Source organism: Hippopotamus amphibius, chromosome 2 (genome assembly GCF_030028045.1).
Source record: "Hippopotamus amphibius kiboko isolate mHipAmp2 chromosome 2, mHipAmp2.hap2, whole genome shotgun sequence".
Taxonomy (NCBI): domain Eukaryota; kingdom Metazoa; phylum Chordata; class Mammalia; order Artiodactyla; family Hippopotamidae; genus Hippopotamus; species Hippopotamus amphibius.
The window spans coordinates 47279352-47288880 of NC_080187.1; the positions used below are offsets into that span (position 1 = coordinate 47279352).

The 9529-nt window shown below is 34.2% G+C and overlaps 1 pseudogene; it reads right to left on the reverse strand.

Annotated features, from left to right (window-relative positions):
- Positions 1-5078: 5078 nt before the first annotated feature.
- Positions 5079-5915, reverse strand: LOC130844332 (SWI/SNF-related matrix-associated actin-dependent regulator of chromatin subfamily E member 1-like; annotated as a pseudogene).
- Positions 5916-9529: the final 3614 nt, after the last annotated feature.

Genomic DNA, 9529 nt, shown 5'->3' on the forward strand with positions numbered 1-9529 from the left:
AGGAGGCCTATCAAGTGAGGCCATTTTACCATTGACAATGCCAGCTTTAACCACTTGCCTAAGATAGTGACAGCCAGACCTCTCCGTTTTAAAAGCATATTTTATGATTCAATCCTTCCCTTCACCCAATGGCTTTCACACTCATTGTTGATTAAATCTGCATCTATTGTTATGCTAAAGTGGTAGTCAATGTTCATTATTCCCTTTGTTTTTATTACCTAGCATTCTTCCTTAAAGGAGAGGTTTCTTTTTTAGGTTTTTCTTTCTGGCCAGGAAGGTGTTCCACATTCACTTCGAACTTTCCTTGTCCTACATATGAAATCCCCCTTTTTTCTCAATGAGATCTGACTTCTTTTTAGAGAGAAATGTCTTTTGTAATGGGAGTTAAATGTGCTCTTTGCTTTTGAAATGTCACTGTTTCTGTGTAGTCTCAATGTACAGGGCAAGAAAATGTTTATGTGGTATTTGTTTCTTAAGGTCTTTTACCTTTCCTTTAAAAAACACGTCCAATATTCTGTGAGAACAATATAACATTATTTACACAAACTTTTTAGAAGTTCCTTTACAAAAATGGTACATTTAAGGAAATATCTTCCCTAATATGTTAACTGACTAATAACATTAAAAAATGACAAATCCATGTGTGATAACTGAATCCAAATATTAACATTGTCCATTTGAGCTTGAAATGCTTAGGACATCTTGCCAGTAACAGATGATTTCACATACAATATTAAACGTGCCCTTCCATTAAGCATTTGTCTTTAAAAGCAAATTCATACTGCATCATCTCTCACTCTCTGCTCTAATTTAATTCAGACTGCTTGTGATTATTGTGAGCAATTAGTTTTTAACAATTTCTTTCTAAATCCCATATGGTAATGATTAAAACTTGAAAGCTTTAAAATAAAAAAAATGCAAAAAGAAATATTTTAAATAAGTTTAAGAAGCCTGCTTTGGGCTCTGGTTGTCTCTTTATACTCCATCAGGCCCCCATGCAAAGTTCCCCAATGGACTCATTTCCTTCTCAAATGAGTGAAAAATTCTTTTTATTCCCTTCAGCTCCTTTTAAAAAGAAAGGCTTTATTTAAAATAATTGATTTATTTTTGAGGCTACAAAATGCTGATGTTTAGACACTCATTCAACACAAGTGATGTATTATTCCTAACTTATATTTCACTTGTTTATAATCTGATAAGTTTTGAGTCATTCCAACTGTCATTTCACCTTTACTCTGTTGCCGCATGTTCTAATATGAAACCTTTCAAGATGGGAGGCCTGAAGCTGCAAGGAACATTTATCATAAAAAAATTAAAAACCATAACATACAACCTATTGATTCAGTTGATTTTCAAAAATTGTTCTCTTCATGAAATTGCCTCAGGGTGTAAGCTCAGAATTAAAATATCAATTATAAAATTCCCAAGCTGAGTAAAACCAAGCAGTCTAGTTGAAAATATTTATACAAATCCATTTCCCCCAGAAAAGCATAGAAAGTGAAAAAGCATAGAAGTAAAAAAAAAAAAAGTTCTATTTTAAAGAATTAATTTTTCAGAGTGGAGTTCAATTAGTTAACTCTTTTAAAGCATATATCTCCCATAAAACAGAAAAGGAGGAAACTGGTGAAAGACAAAAATGGATGTTAACTTTGCTACAGATCCTGATGGTTTCTATAGCGGCTGCAAGGAATCTGAATTTTCTCACCTCAGGGTTGCAAGGAATGACAATGATCTTAAAGGAATTGCATGCTGTTTCCATTTTAAAACTTGACTAGATAATTAGGCAAAATTATAGTTGTATTAAACGTGCATCTGTTACTATGATCTGTCTTTAATGTTGCAAAAATTTCAGGATCCAGTGATTGGTAACTACCTGGACTGGATTCTGAATTTGTAAATGAGAAGCTTTGATTGTGTCAAAAAATATGAATTATTTTTAATTGGAAAGCTTAAAATGATGTTTATTTTTTAAATTAAAATAACAGATAAATTATGTTTTTCAGAATAATTTTTCTAACCATATATTACTCTACAAATAATAATATTTCGTGGAAAATTAAGTTATGAAGATAAATAGAACTAGTGCTAGGTATAATGAGGTTAACAAATAGTTCCATTTAAGTTTTATGAAAATGTGTGTTTATAAAAATACTGCACACACACAAAAAAAAGTACTGCACATATTATTTTCTCCTTTTACCAGTAAGATCTAGTTTAATAATATTAATAATAATATTACTAAATATATCTTTTTGGCCTTGAAGTTGTTTAAAGTTTTACTTGTGGTCTTATATTTGTAAATGATCAGCTTTTGTAAATATTTGATAAAGACTTGAAAATAAATTTTTTGTAAATTTTTAGTAAATATATTTCAAAGCATGACTATTAGTATAACATTACTAATTTCATTATTTACAGAATCCTGAATTTTGTCAATTTGATCAGTCATGGTATGAGTTATAAGTATCTGTTTCTAGACACATTGGATTTCAGGATCAATAGACTGGAATTCTTAACTCCCATGCTTATAATAAAAACCCAGATATATTAAAAAAAAATCAATAATTTTTTGACCCATCATTGAACAGAGGTCACAGGGCGAGTGAAACCCCCAAATTTAGAGAAAAGGTCACATCCAGAAAGACTTAGCTCCAGAGATTTGCTTACCTAGAGAAGAAAAGGTGAGAATCCTTAAACTGGTAGGAACTTGAGGAACTTAAATGGTAATCTTGAAGAACTGCTGGAGACTGAGTGAAGATGAGCTTGAAAGTGAGAAACTCTGGGGGCTACAGTCATAAGAGGGCCCCACACTTATTCATACTTTTACTCTGGAAACCCACCAAGCTCTCCTGGTAAGAATAGGAGAAAGATTCCTTGATGGTGCTAGCTATCTTGAAACCTATCCAGAATCGTAACAAATGCCTAATATCTAGGGGAAAAGGATTCATAGGAGACAATTCTAAAAGCTTTTCCCAGTTGAGGGAAGGGAATATGGAGGCATGGAATATACAAGATGAATTACTGAGTGTTTTGTCATGCCAAAATGTAAGACAGTACTCAAAAAAAACAAGACAGTGGGGTATGTCAAGGAGTCACAGGAACCACTTGAAAAAACTCTCAAGGGTTCTAAAGTGGAACAATTTGAGCAATAAAATAAATATGGTAGCTTTAGATTCTAGCCCAAAGAATAAAATAAACATCCGTGTACTGGACTGATATAAATACATGATTAAATAAAAAGATACATGAGAGAGAGTAGACACATCTCCCATGAAGAAGAATTACAAATACATTACGTAGCTACTTCCCCTTAAGGAGATAAAGTCTCACCCCTCATGTGTAACCCTGATCAACATGGGTTTGAACTGCACAGTTCCAATTATATGTGGATTTTTTTTAGTAGTAAATACGGTGGTACTACATGATCCGAAGTAGGTTGAATTCTTGGAAGCAGAACCATAGATAAGAATGAACTGCTGATATGGAAGAACCACAAATACAGAGGGATGACTGTAAATTATAGGTGGGTTTTTGAATGTGTTAAGGACCCGTGGCCTTATCCTCACATTATTTGAGTTAACTGTAGTAATTTCCTACTAATGTGTATATCATGGAAAGAAAGAAGAAAACTTTCAAGTGGGGAAAAGAAAAATAACTAACAAATACTACCTCTGCCAGGAGAAAAAGATTATTATCAGGGATAAAGTCATGTTAATAGCATGTACCCATGATATGATGTGATGAGAATGGCAATTTACATCTTTGGTCTTCCTTACCAAATCCACAAACACTGTGGAACCATGAGAAAAACATAAAACAAGTCCAAACTGAAAGACATTTTGTGATATACTTGATGACTACTCCTCAAAACCATCAAAGTGATCAAATAAAAAAGGAAAGTCTAAGAAAATCTCACAATCTAGAGAAGCCTGAGGAAACTAAATATAATGTGATATCCCAGATGTAGTCATGGAACAGAGAAAGGACATGAGGCAAAAACTAAGGAAATTTGAATAAAATATCAACCTTAGTTAATAACAATGGTTCATTAACAAATGTAATGACAATTTCAACAATAGAGAAACTGAGTGTGAGGTATACAAGGAGTCTAATATTTATGCAACTTCTAAACTTTCCTAAAATAAATAATATATATATATTTAAAAATTGTTTCTATCTGATTTTATTTTCTGTAGTTTTTTTTTTTTTAAACACTGTTCTAGTTGCTGTATAAATATTTTCATTGTAGAGTCTAACTGTATCAACTTAAATTTTCTAATTTGTGCTTGCTGGCATTCATGACATTGAATTCAAACTTGTCTTTATATTTAATCTTTCTTCATTTGATTTAGTCTCATAGAATTTCTTTAAGTTTAGTGTCCACTAAATATCTCACAATAATGGTATTTTTTAACATCTTAATGTAATAGACATTGTACAAAAGAGAGACTCTGTCCTTTGGTAGAATGATTCTCAGCAATTTACCGACTAAGAACAATAATGCTTTAAGTTGTTTTAGAGGCTTCTTTACATTAAGACAAACAAGAATGTAGAATTACATAAAAGAAATATATGAAGGCAATATGTACCCTTAAGAAACAAGGTTTTTCTTTTCTTCTTTTTTTTTTTCTGATGCTGATAATTAGATTTGGGAATACCAGTCTGTTCTTAACCTGAGAATGTAGTTCCTAAAATCCTTAATTTTCTATTGATATTTTTATCCTAAAGTTTTTGTGGTTAGAAACCATCTTCATTTCATGGAACTACCATGTTCTAAGTAGCTTTACAGTATTGTAACAAGAGGACTAGTAGCTATTTCTTTATTTTTCAGGAAAAAAAATGTAGAAACTAGACCAGTATCAGAATTACCAAATTCACAATCATGCAAAGCACAACAAAATTCCTTTGCTCTAGATGTAAATATCACATGCTGTGGTTGTAAATATTTGGCTAAACCAAATCAAAATTATTCATGAAAAACAGATTAGGATGATCTTGGAGATCCTAAGCAAAATTTTTTTTGAACTCAAAAAACATTATTTAAAAAAGTATTTAGAACACATAAAACAAGGCAACATTTATTCTTTTTTCTCGTCTTCTGGTACGGGATCTGTTGGCGGCTCCTGCACAGTTGCATTGTTGCTCTCTGAGCCAGTGTTACTATCACTGGTCCCTTCCTCTGCCAGACTGTCCACCCCCTCCTGCCCACGCTCTTTGTCCTCAAGAGTAGACGTGCCTTCTTCACCATTCTGTTGGCTTTTCATCGTTTCTTCAAGGTGTGTCTCCTCTGTCTCCGTCAGAATGCCCTTGTCTTCTTTTTCTTCCGTCTTGTTAGCTGCTGGCTCCTCGTCAGGAATGATGCTGCTCTGACTGTGCTCAGCTTGCTCTACTGCCTCTTTCTCCCTTTCCTCTTGCATTTTGCAAGCCTGTTCCTTGGCCTGTGCAATTTCAGCTGCAATTTTTTCCATATCCACTTCTGCTTTCAGACCACACAACCTTTTAAGTTCATTGTTAAATGAATCTGTGCTTTCCAGGAGTTTCCTCTTCTTTTCTTGGTGTCGCTCCTCTTTTTGTAGATAAAGTTTAGCTTCTACTTTTCACTGATGAACAATTAAGGACTGGACCTGTCGTTTGAGGACCTGCATTCTAGTTGTTGTGACAACTGACCGAACACCTGGCACCACACTCTGTCTAAGGATTTCACTGATGAGGTGGTGGTTTCTCTGGAAATGGGCAGTGGCTGTAGCTTCATTCAAAAGCCATCATCATAATCATCTGGATCTTCTGCAGGCTGAATGCTCATGTAAAGTTCTCCTCTCTCCACCAGAGACTCTCTGTCGACTTTCTTCCTCCAAAGCAGCTTCTACATGACTTTTTGCATTTGATCCACTAAATCCTGTGGGCTTGCATAGCATCTTGTCTTGAACTGGGTATCTACTTGCTTCATGTGTGTTCCTTAACTACTTAACCAGATAGTACACAGTGGGTTTGATATCCACCTCTTTTAATTCTTACACACCACATTATAAACTATCACATATAGGTTTGAAAATAGTTGTGAAGCTGAATTCAAGGGTAATATTCATAATATTACATAAATAACATAATATCACACATTTCTAAAATGCTGTTACTTGCTTGTATCAGAGCTACTAATAAAAATTTTAAAGTGACTGCAGTGAGTTTCTGATAGTTTCTTTTCCTACACAAACTCTTTGATAAATTTATTAATGAGCCATGAAATGTCCAAAAAGCAGATCTTCCAAAAGACAAGTAACAAGCACAGCCTGGATAATCTATGAACTAGGTAAACAATTATAAGTAAATATATGGAAATCCTTAGTGCTTGACTGTAATAATCACAGATGCCTTTATTAAAATACCTTTTTAATGATCAGTTTATGTTGTCTGAGACTATATGGAAATATATACCTAGTACTAAGGTAAATTTCTAACTAGCTTCCCTTCCAGAAGTCAGTCTGAACATTTCCACCACATTGCTCCTCTTTAAAAAGCTTCTGTCATTAGTGAACATAAATCGAAAGATTGCCATATTCAAGCACTGTGTCAAGGTTTAAGGGAAATAAAAAGTGTATTAATACATAGTTTTTACCTTTATTAAAATAGTTAAGTATTCTCAGCTTTGCCATTTTCTAGTTGACTCTCAATTCCTTGTGTGTAAAATGGTGACTGTAATAGTACCTACCTGACTATCTCATCCATTGATTAATTAATTCATTCATGTATCCAAATCATTCTTTTCTTTTTCATAGCACTAGTATATTCCAGGCACTGTTTCTTACTCTGAATATAACAGTAACTAAGACCCATAAAATTCTTGACATTGTGAAACTTAGAGTGAATGAAACAGACAATATTCAAATAAACAAATAACTATAAAATATAATTTTAGGTGAAGATAAATTCTAGGAGAAAAATAAAGTCAGGCAAACAACTAGATATTAAATACAAATGGAGGACTATTTTCAAAAGGGTAGTTAAGGAAGCCTGTCTAAATAATACCAAAATAAAATGAAGAAGCAATCAACGATCACCTGTAAGGGAGGAACATTTCAGGAAGAACTAACAAGATGCAATCGCTCTGAGACAGAAACAAGCTCAGTGTGGTATCTTCCTGCTTGAGTAACAAAATGGAAAGTCAAGACAGCAGGAGTGAAATGGATAAAAGTGGGGAGAGTAGGAGATGAACCTGGAGTCATGGCCAGAGCCGGCTCATACAAGCCTTACGGGCCATGGTTAGAGATTTGGACCTTAGTCTAAATGTCCTAGAAAGTTTCAGGAGAGCTTCAAGAGGAAGCAATTTCATGATTTCACTTTTTTTCTAAAGGTGATTATTGTCGACATGTATAGCACAAGCCATAGTCAGTGTATCACCTGGAGTTCTTGCTGTACCAAATGCCACACTCAATTTGGCTACTTTATGGAAAGCTTAATAAGTGGACTATTTATAAAGACAACAAATTGGTAAACTATAGTGCAATAAATACTTGTGAGCTTTTACCACTGTTGGGCCCAAAAGCACAGAGGAATGGAGCAGTTAGTGAAATGGGGAAAGAGTGAGCAGTGTGAAGAGGAATGTCTGATTAAAAACTGAGACCTTAAATTCAGGGACTGGTCAACCTGAGGTCAGTCTACATGGAAAGATACTGTTTTAAACTCTCGCTGATGTCCCTCCCACCCACTCACCATTGGCCCAAACCAAATGCAATCTAGAGTACAAGGGAGCCTGATGATTCAGTCTGTTCAGGTCAGCTTAGAGAGGTTGAGAAGGGTGGTGAGTGGAAGATGGAAGCTTTTCAGTACTGGAGCAGGACTGAAAGAAGAGGACCTGGTTACAAAAAGTTGATATGTTCTAGGCAAGATATTTTTGTGGCTTCAATAAACACAGTAAGAATCTAGGTGGTAAGAAGTGGTGAGACAGTGTGATGGTCACAAGCAGAACTTACTGATGGTAAATGTGAAAGAAAGAGGAATTAAGGTTCATTGCTGGTTTTTACTTTGAACTACTGGACGGATTTTGTGCTACTTGGTGATGTGGGAAAAGAGAAGGTATAGGGATTTACTCTGATAGGGGAGGCAAAGAGAAGATCTCCTTTGAATATTTTAACTTTAAATTAGACATCCAAATGGAGGTTCTGAGCAGGTGGTTGAATATTTTAGTCCATAGCTCAGCAGAGAGATTGGAGTTGGCTATGTAAATCACAAGCACATAGATAGTATTTAAAACTATCACAATGAGTATAATTAAAGAAGATCAAGAGTCCAAAGTTGGGACATTACAAGAATTAGGGATTGAGATAAGGTAAAAAAAAAATTGAAAAAGAAACTGAAAAAGAATGTACATGATATGGGAGGAAAATCAGGTCCCAGAGCCAGAAAGTAAAGAACTTCAAGAAAGAATTGTTTTTAAAAGTAAAGAGAACAGGCCTAAAATACAATTGGCATGAGAAAGAAAAAGAAAAAGTCATCTACTATCATTATCGCAAAGCTCACACTTTGTATTTAGCTAAATTATTTTTAATCCATTTTCGGGTCTTTGGTATATGTTCACCTGGGGCTATTTTCTAACCATCAGTTTGTTGGTTAGAAAATAGCATAATAGTGGAGGCTTGGGTGTAAATTCTTTCCTCTTGAATTTTAGCAAAGTAAATTAAGATTATGAGTGTAAATGTATCAGATGAGTTTATTTTAAAAAATCCAAATAATTAAGAAAAAGTACAACTTATCTCTGATTTGGGAATTAAGAACAAATTTGTCATGAAAGTTGCCATTGAGATGAAAAGTGAATTGAATTTTGCTAAGCAGTGGGGAAAACAAAGAATATTGAACATAGGAAAAAATATGAGTGAAGACCCAGCAATGATAAAGTATGGGTCTTATTTGGAAGTATAGCAAATTGTGAGGTTTTTTGGAAATTAGGTGTGAATAGTGAATAAGCCTGGGGCCATCTGTTGGGAAAAATCATAAGTGACAGGCTAAGGGATTTGGATATTGTATTGCAGACAATAGAAAAACCATGCATGGTTATTGAGTATGCAATTAATGGTCAGACTGGGCTTCAAAGATTAATACAGCTGTGGTGAGTAGGAAATATTGGAATAAGGAATGGTAGGTGTTTCATTGGATTTACAGTTGAAGTTTTAAACATTTTATTCATTTATTTTGGGAAAAAAAGTAACATAATACTTAGCACGTTTCACTGGGCATGTGAGTACATGTTAAATATATAGCCTCATTTTTCTGTGTAGGCAAGAGAGGATCTCGAGTCCAGGCCTTTTTCAGCCTTTGTTATGAAAGTTCCTCATTACCTGATGGAATCAGAATGCTAGAGATTGCCTATATTCATGCATGCCTGACAAGATATTCAAGAAAAAAACTATCATTTTTTTTCGGATAGGGTGAAGCCAGTACCATAGTCGTGTGTTAATGTGTTGTAAGAGGTGAAGTAACTCATTTTGAAGAGAGTGGTGATCATGTTGCTAATTGTCCAAAAACAATATTATTCTCC